This window comes from Homalodisca vitripennis, unplaced genomic scaffold (genome assembly GCF_021130785.1).
Source record: "Homalodisca vitripennis isolate AUS2020 unplaced genomic scaffold, UT_GWSS_2.1 ScUCBcl_10917;HRSCAF=19985, whole genome shotgun sequence".
Lineage (NCBI taxonomy): Eukaryota > Metazoa > Arthropoda > Insecta > Hemiptera > Cicadellidae > Homalodisca > Homalodisca vitripennis.
The window spans coordinates 29,752-38,957 of record NW_025787111.1 but is presented as its reverse complement, the minus strand read 5'-3'; positions in this window follow the sequence as shown (position 1 = coordinate 38,957).

Below are 9,206 nucleotides of genomic sequence, written 5' to 3'. Positions count from 1 at the left end.
TATTGTTAGGTAAAGCTAAAGCTAGTAAAGTTATGTTCTTTGAAGCATAGATATCGCTACAATATCTAAATCGCTACATCTTTTGCTCAGAGATTTAATCCATTTTATTCTTATTGAAATTACTTCATTTTTATAAATTGAATTTAAGTGGTTGAGTATTTTTATTATTATAGTCAGAGTTTGTTCAATAGAACACGTGTTTATTGGTTTTCTGTAATATGTGTATAATAGGTCTTTCTTTCGTTTGCCGCTTGATAGCGCACAACCATAACGTTTCAATTCTAAGTGGAAGTAAAACATATTTTTATCATTGGATGCCGTACTTATACACTTATACATAATCTAATAATTGGGAATTTTGGTTAAAAGGCCGATCTGAAAGGTATTTGATTGGAATTTAATGAGTACCGTATTAAAATATAAATTGTCTTCCTCTGTAGACTAAAATCGCTATAGTCTTGGCTCTCTAATAATTGAGAGATCACGGGTTCAACAAATCGGAAATCCTGGGGACATCCTATCTTGTGCAGAAATGAATGCATTGCAGTGTACATAGAAGCCGGCATAGCCCAACGTTGAGACTTCCCGTGTTTTGATGAACATTCTTCCCGCATTTTATCGTTGTTTTCAATTTAGACGACGAAAACAATGATAAAAATGCGTTTCCACTGATATACAAAGCACTTGTCTCTTAACTCATAGGATACATTAAATTTAATTTCATTTTGAAATAGAAGTTGTTGTTCTATATACTGTTGCCCTAATGATATTTCTCTATTCTCTGTTGTCACTACTCAACATTAGAGTTCTTGATTATGAAATGAAAGGCTTTCGACTTTAGTTTAGAACCTGTCTAAATCTAAATATTTATGGGCGGGAAACTAACCTCTTACTGAGTTTGTTCATTGTTGTCTGTCTTCTTCACAATGAATCAAGTAATTTGACGTATTGTAACGTACTGTTATGTTATAACTAACTTATTAGAGATTAAGTGTATTTTAACTTACAAAGTAATGTTGTGAAAACCTTCAATAAGTGAATAGTCCATATAGCCAGTCGTGTCTTAGGGGTATATTTTAAAATCTTTTTTACATCCTTATAATGGATACTGATGAAAAAGAATCTCATCTCAATCCTGGAATAAACCACAATGATCACTACATCATGTAAGTTGAAATTATTTAACTCTTATAGGGTCATCTAGCAAAGATTAGATTTCTAAGTTAACCCATTTAGTGCATCATAACGCATGTTTCCAAACATTAGCCTACGCTAAGTATGGGCTGGGGTAGGGTACAATAAGCGGACCCGGGGTTTTTTATATCGAAGAATGTAATCATCGATACCTAATAATCGCATCTCAAATCCTAGATAATCAATCAATATAAAAGTATATAGTACTCAATAACAATCATGTTTTAAATGAAAATATGAATTTAATATTTACAGTGATCAAACAAATTATTATAACCAAAATTAGGAAAACTGAAGACGATCATATTTGCTTTTCTCACAGTTACAGTTGTTTCTTTCCCACAAATTTCACATAATGGATTTTTCGGTATGAGTCCAATATGTTGAAGTCATGAAAAACATGTCTTATCATATCTTTCAAAGCAATGTTGTGTAGTTTTCAGTAAAATTGACTGCCATTTTGGGTAGACTTTAATAAGAGGCCTACTTCGTTATTCGGTTGTTTTTAAAGAATTGTTATACGTTTTTATCTGAAGGCATAATTCGATATTACAATTTATTTAACTTAGCATATGATTTCACCTTATTACTATAGCAGTTTTAATGTAAACAATAAACAGCAAGAAGTAACTTATACTTTGAGACTGAAAATGGTGATGAATATGTGGAAAATGGTATATGTAAGATATTTCTCATAAGTGACTTAGTGAGATTAGTTTAAGAGGCTTCAACAGGTACGTTTGGCTCCTGGTAACCCATGGGTAGAATTCTTTCCTCCATTTACAAAAGCTGTTACTAATTTATTTATTTATTTGTATCAACGGTTACACCATTTCCATTCAGTGACAAATTATAGACTCAAGAATACTTGACTACTTACTTATTAATTATATTATATAAAAGAGAACTTACCAAGATAGTCTAAATAAGTGACAGATACATTGATAAGAATATCAAAAACAACTAAAATCCATAACAATAACGAGTAAATTAAATAATAACAAAAAGCAACTAACAGTTGGACATAAATTACGACCAGTTTTAGGAGAACTTTCCCACTTTTGAATTTCTGTATGTGGCCCTTTAAAGGCGCCACCAAGCACTTTATTCTGCTCCGAACTAATCCAATTAGTAAAGTTCCACACAGGACCAAACAATTTCACTTAATTTTGTGACCCTATAAAGGCGCCACCTATCACTTCTCACCATATACACTGCTCAACCAATCTACTTATGTTGTTACACTAATTGCTATCAAGCTGAGCAAGTTATAAATATTGTAAAGTTTCTTTGTTATGTAAGTCCTAGGCCTTAGTTGATTTTGTTGTTTTGTAATGTTAGTGTTAAATTTATGTTTTTAAAATTGTAATAAACGAGATTCTTTTTGTTACAATAGTTTATTATAACTCTTATTGTGTACGATTTTTCCATATCGAAGTTGAATAATATATTGAAAAATTCGACAAAAACAACCGAGTAACGAGTGTAGGCCACTTATTAAAGTCTCCCCGCCATTTTTAATTTAATCAAATGTTACTTATATAAAATTGAAATATTACATTACGAGTATTGTTTGAAAGTGTTTACAGCTGTTGATGTAGATTATTTAAGTTAATTGTTCAAAATAATTAATCAGTATCGATTGATTATATCAATGGTTATGATTAAGTAATATCATTTGCCAATTTCGATATAAAAAACCGGGTTCGTTTATCGTACCCTACCTATGGACTGTACTACAATAAGCGTCCAACACTCGAGTGAATAACATTGAATCATCAATTAGAATGATTTAAATGCTATCAGACATGTTTGTTTACTCCGTTAAATATTTGTAACTACCCAAACTTAGTGTAGGCCTAGGCCTAAAGTAAGTTGTATTATTTTATATATTCTAAAATGCATATGTTTCTTTGAGGTATAAAACTATAGCTTCACAATTGTAATAGTCTAAAACGTTATTCAGTTTGAATTATTTTTCAAAGTAATTAAAACAAAGTTAAACCATGTGTGTGGTATCTGAGGAACTCGTTAGAGATTGGAAATACTATTGTTTGTCGATACCTATCACAAAATAATGCATTGAATTATTACGTTTCAGTGGCCTGTTACCTATCATGGTAGCATGTTCGTATATAAATATTTAACTAACTAACTCACTACAATGTAACATAGACTGATAAACTAATCAATTTATAAATAGGTTAACTCAAATTTGAGTATACAACACAATTATTAGTTATAACAAAGTCCTTATCTACTATTTGTTATGAGGCCATACATACTCTTATCATACAACTTTTAATATTTATATATATTTATTATAAATATTAAAAGTTAAACATAACATTAACAAGTGCACACGTAATCTGAGCATGAATTTGGGTACAATCTCGAGGGATATTCTTCTTATTTCGCTAAAAGTGTGGATTGGTGCCAGGGGTGCCACCAACGCCCGGACTGATGGCCAAGGGTATTTCTGATTGGTATTTTCTCAACCTCAGATCAAGTCCCAAATTGTCCAACTTCTCCGACGTCAGATCACGTTGTAAGAGTAAGGACGTGATCTAAAATTGGGAAAGTACCGATCGATCAAAATTAGTTCGAAAGGCAGTCGGTGAATCACTTTCTGCTAGCCATTTTAACTAAACAGTTAAAACATCCCACCAAAAAAATGTTCTGGGGCTGTTTTTCATACTCAGGAACTGGAACTCTTGTTCCTATTGAAGGTATGATGAACAGTGAAAAGTACAAAATATTGCTGCGGCAACGCTTAGCTATAGAGCTTGAAAAAGTCTAGGCCGAAGGGACTGCAAGTTTTCAACAACACTCAGCTCCGTGCCACGTATCAAAGACTATGATGAAATACTTCAAGGATAATAATATTACCCTTCTGGATTGGCTTGGGAATTCACCTAATGAGAATTTGTGGGCGATATGCAAGGCTAGATTGTAAAAATGGACCGTACGACAAAAAAAAAAAATTGATGGAAGCAGTGATTCAGGTGTGGTTTAGAGATGAAGCATTCATAAGTAATAGCAAAAAATTGTGGATTCCATGCCAAGAAGAGTTCAGGAAGTGAAAGGGGGACATGTTTCACACTAATTAATGGTAACAATCTCAGGTAAATGTAGCTTTGGCCTAAATAAATCATATTTACAAATTAATTCTGCTTCTTCACATTAATTTGCACAATACTGTAACATTGCATAGTGTAGTAATATTTCCATTGCTAATATATGCCTTATTGCTTGCACTAAATGACCTGGGCTGTTACTGTCTATCGAGTAACCTGAATCCAAAAAATCGTTATGAGAACAAATCATTCAGCCCAGCTGTTACTGAAACAACAGTATCCCGGTAATAGGTTATCAGTGAATTACCTGTCACTTACACTAATACTGTAGATTTGCAGTGGCAGCAGTGCATTGGTTATGCATGTGTTTTATTTTTGTCAGACACATTTATTCTTCAAAATAGTAAAAAGTATGTAAATGTACGGTTTTGTTTGTTATATTTCATGAATATATATATATATATGCTAGATTGTTTTTTATTCACCTTAACATTATTACTTTTTATACTGTAATTTGAAATACAGCGTAATTAAAATATAATGTAATCTGGTATAACTTAAGTGGTTGTAGCGAGGATTCTTTATTAATGAATATTGATGATTCGATATTATCGATCACTCGAGTGTTGGACGCACTGCACCCCCAATATGTAGTTTTCAGGATGTGAAAAAAGTAACTAATATACCAATATTTGGTACTTGCTGATCAACCAGAGGTCACCGATTCAGAGCAAGTTGCTAAGGAACTAGTAGTTAAAAGAATGAGTTCTAATTTACTTTAGCCTTGTTAGCTATAACGATCTCAAATCATATCAATTTCTTAAAATAGTATTTTTTTCGTTTCCATTTTCAGGTGGTCACGATCCATAATTGCACAATAACTATAATAATAATAATCTTTATTGCGTCAACACACTATAGATTACTGATAATATGTTATTATAAATGTATGGGTACTTTGGGATTATACCGACCACACCAGTATGAAGAACACAAAAATATAAATTTATAGAAATAAACATGATAGAACGAAAAACAACTCTTTAATTACAAAATTACAAACTTACAAGCATTTCCAGGTATTGTGATCGGTATTGTTGTCGCTGTTATCTTATCTTTCTCGAGAATCCCGATTACGGCAGGGCGCGCGGCATCACATGATTTGCACTGTACATAATTGACTTTCCATTACAATTCAATTTATATTTCTGATCAGCCCCTCTAGAATTTGATATTTTACTGATAGGTACTATCTCAAGGGATGTTTTTCTTTCGTCGACATCAGCGCGGGGCAGCACCGAAGGTGCTGTTGAAGCCCGCGCTGGGAGGCACTCGCATTTTGGGTGGCGGAATGTGATCAAGAATAAAAACAAGTTTTGAGTGTTTTTTCAATAAAGAGTTTAGTTTTAGTTTGGTAATGTTTGTTGTTGTTGAATTTTTGTGTTTGGAGAAATGTAGAGGTAAAACACGGAAGTACAACAAAGCGACGCACCAGCTGAACGGGCGGTGAGACTCTGCAATCACGTTATCTACTAGACCGCTCGACTTTGACCTCTGTCTGAGGATGGGGAGGGGTTTGCGATAAGACAATTGCTGTTTTATATTGACGAAATATTGTTCTACGCTAATCTAGTAATCAGTAAAAGCAAAATGTCGAATAACGATTCATGTCTGGGTGTGGTCGGTATAATCCCAAAGTACCAATGTATGAAATACAATTTTAAGTTATGTCTCTAATTGTTCATCAATCTAGGGGACTGAGGGGAATCAGGGTTTTTGAGTGGGGAGATAACAAGTTAAAGAGGGGTAGTCAGTGGTGGAGGAGTACGCATTGATGGAGGGAATAATTGGGGTACCAACATTCAGGTGAAAAAATTACAAGGAATTTTGGAGGTCAGAGCATTTTTTCATTAGATTCTACCTCTACGTTGACAATATTTCCTCTGTGCTCTCGGTCTTGTTCCTCTTTCTCTATATTTTTGCAACATTTTCTACCAATGCGCATCTTATCTGCACATGTCGTTATTAAATTATTTTTAACTATACTGTTTTTCTGTTTTTGACAGAAGTGTGGGGTAGCACCGGTCACCATCAAAGCCTACAACACCGATGGCCAAGAGCATTTCTAAGGTAATTTCTGTTATTATTTAGGCTTGCCTCTCTTTTATATCTGTTGTACTACTCTTCTATAAATTTATTTTCTTATTTTAAGTTGAAATTTTGTTAAATAGCGTGAAGTGGCTAAAGTAAATATTTACCATATATAAAATTGAAGATATGATCACGAATGCTTGAGGGAACTATAAAGGTATAATGTACGGTATGAGCAACACAATATTAATATACCAGTCGGACAAGTTTTTCTGCCACTACTACGTTTGCAAATGACCTTGGCCTTGATAAAATGTACAGTAAGAGCAACACAATATTAATATGCCAGTCGGACAAGTTTGCTGCCACTACTGCAAATGACCTTGGCCTTGATGACTGAGTACATGCTGCTGGATAGACGTAACTTCCCTGATCTTGGTAACAGTCTATAATCTATAATAAATGTTCTACATTATTTACAGCAAACTCACCTAACCCTAACTGCATATTACCTGGTGTTACTCTGTTACCTGGTGTTTTCTAGTGCACCATTGTTATGGCTGCTCTAGCCAGTTTCCTTTCATTCAGCCAGGTGTCTGTGTTGCAAATCTCCATATTTTTAAAAACTGATAATTCATATTAATTTCACAATACTTAGATAATTCAAAGTTTTAGTCTTTTTCTTGTTAGCTAAGAGCGAGAGCGTTACAGACACATTTAATCATTATTGTTATTTTGTACATTTTCATCTTTTACATTGATTTTCTGGTGGGAATGATTAATTTTTTTTAGAGTTTTCTTCATTGATTTCATGATGAATTTCATAAGTTATTTGTTTAACTTATTCATTACAAAAAAATGTTCAATCCCTGTATCATTCATAGTATATCTTGAATATTTACCAAAATAATATTAACCAAAACAATTTGAAGTGCTGGTTAAAAGTTAATATATTTTATTGTGTTGATGAATTCCCAAGTGGTGATACTACAATATTAATTTTTTTAATTTTGTCTCTCAGTGTATTTATTTATTCAGTTTTGATATTGTTGAGTTTTAAAATTTTATCCATGTTAAATATGTTAATAGTTATTTATTTATGGGAGTGCCAATGCCGAGTTGTCTAAGACGTTGGACTTTGGGTCTGAGTTAGGGATAGCGCAGGTTCGAATCCTGTCTGTGACCCTTTCACTTTTTATCAGTACAATAAACCTTGTACTGTATCGACTCTCCCCTTTATTCTGTTTGATAAGATCCTCGCACAGGCCAGTGGCCCATGAGGACGGGCAGAATAAGGCTTAAAAGGCGATTGGCTTCTCCTTAAAAAAAAATGTATTATTGTTAATTTATATGGATGTGTTGGTTGTTATTAATTATATAGATCTATATATTTACTGGTAGGCTGGATTGAGTAGGTAGAATCTGAATTGTTTGTTTTTGTTTTAGTTTAGAATATTGCACGAAGTCTATTGCACTGTTTTTTTATTTATTTTTTTATTCTCTTTGAAGCCTCAGCTCTTAGGCTATGCTGGCTTGTTTTTGGTCACTGTGGCTATTATTCCTCTCTTGATTGGACCTCCCTGGGATTTGTTAAGGCATTTTATCCTCACATGTTTCAATCTGACATCATATAGAATATGCTCTGAAGTTTCCTCATGCTGCATTAAAACTTAAATAAAATAAAGTCATCAATAAAGATTCCCATCCTTAGTTGAGGCTTCCTCAATTGGTGAAGTATCCTGAAACTAGGTCTGTAACGTGCACAGCTTACATGATCTGTCTTTAAGATTAAATTAGTACAAGCTTACTCATATGAAGACTCACAACTAAAAATAACATCATCTGATGTTCATACGCCCAAGGAATTGTCTGGAATTCTAGTCTCCTGGAAATTCTGTAAAATGATTTGGGCTATATAAATTATGTTGATAAAGAACGATAATTTTTCAATTAATTGGCAGCCCATTATCTGTAATATCCATAAGTCCAAGTATCCAGCAAAAATACTGGCTAGATTGTTTTTTTCTGCTTAGAAATCTTAAAGCAGTCTCAAACAGTGTTAAATCATAAAATTCAGTCCCCCAGAGCCGAGTATGGTTGTAGAAATGGTTGTTTGGGATTCAGTCTTGTACTATTTGACAATAGTGGTACATACCTAATTTAACAACTTAGATCTCAATCCTCTGTCACCTTGATGGGTAGGGTACGATAAGCAGACCCGGTTTTTTTATATCAAAATTGGCAAACGATATCACTCAATCATAACCATCGATATAATCAATCGATACTAATTAATTATTTTGAACAATAAACTTAAATAATCTATATCAACAGCTGTAAACACTTTCAAATAATACACATAAGGTAATATTTCAATTTTACATAAGTAACATTATTTTGATTATTAAGAATGGCAGTCAATTTTAGAAAACTACACAACATTGTTTTGAAAGATGATAAGACATTTTTTTAGTGGCTTCAAAATGTTGGACTCGTACAGAAAAACCCATTATGTAAAATTTGTGGGAAAGAAACAAGTGTAACTGTGAGAGGAGCAAATAAGGTCGTCTTGAGATTTCCTAATTTTGTTTATAATAATTTGTTTGATCACTGTTAATATTAAAATCACATTTTTATTTAAAACATACGTTTGTTGTTGCGGACTAAAGATATTTTTATATCGATTGATAATCTAGGATTTGAGATGCAAATATTAGGTATCGATGATTACATTCTTGGATATAAAAAACCGGGTCCGCTTATCGTACCCTACCCACCTTGATTTTACCAGCTATTGGCATGTCAAAAGTAACCACATTAACCCTTTGAGTGCCACGGTGACGA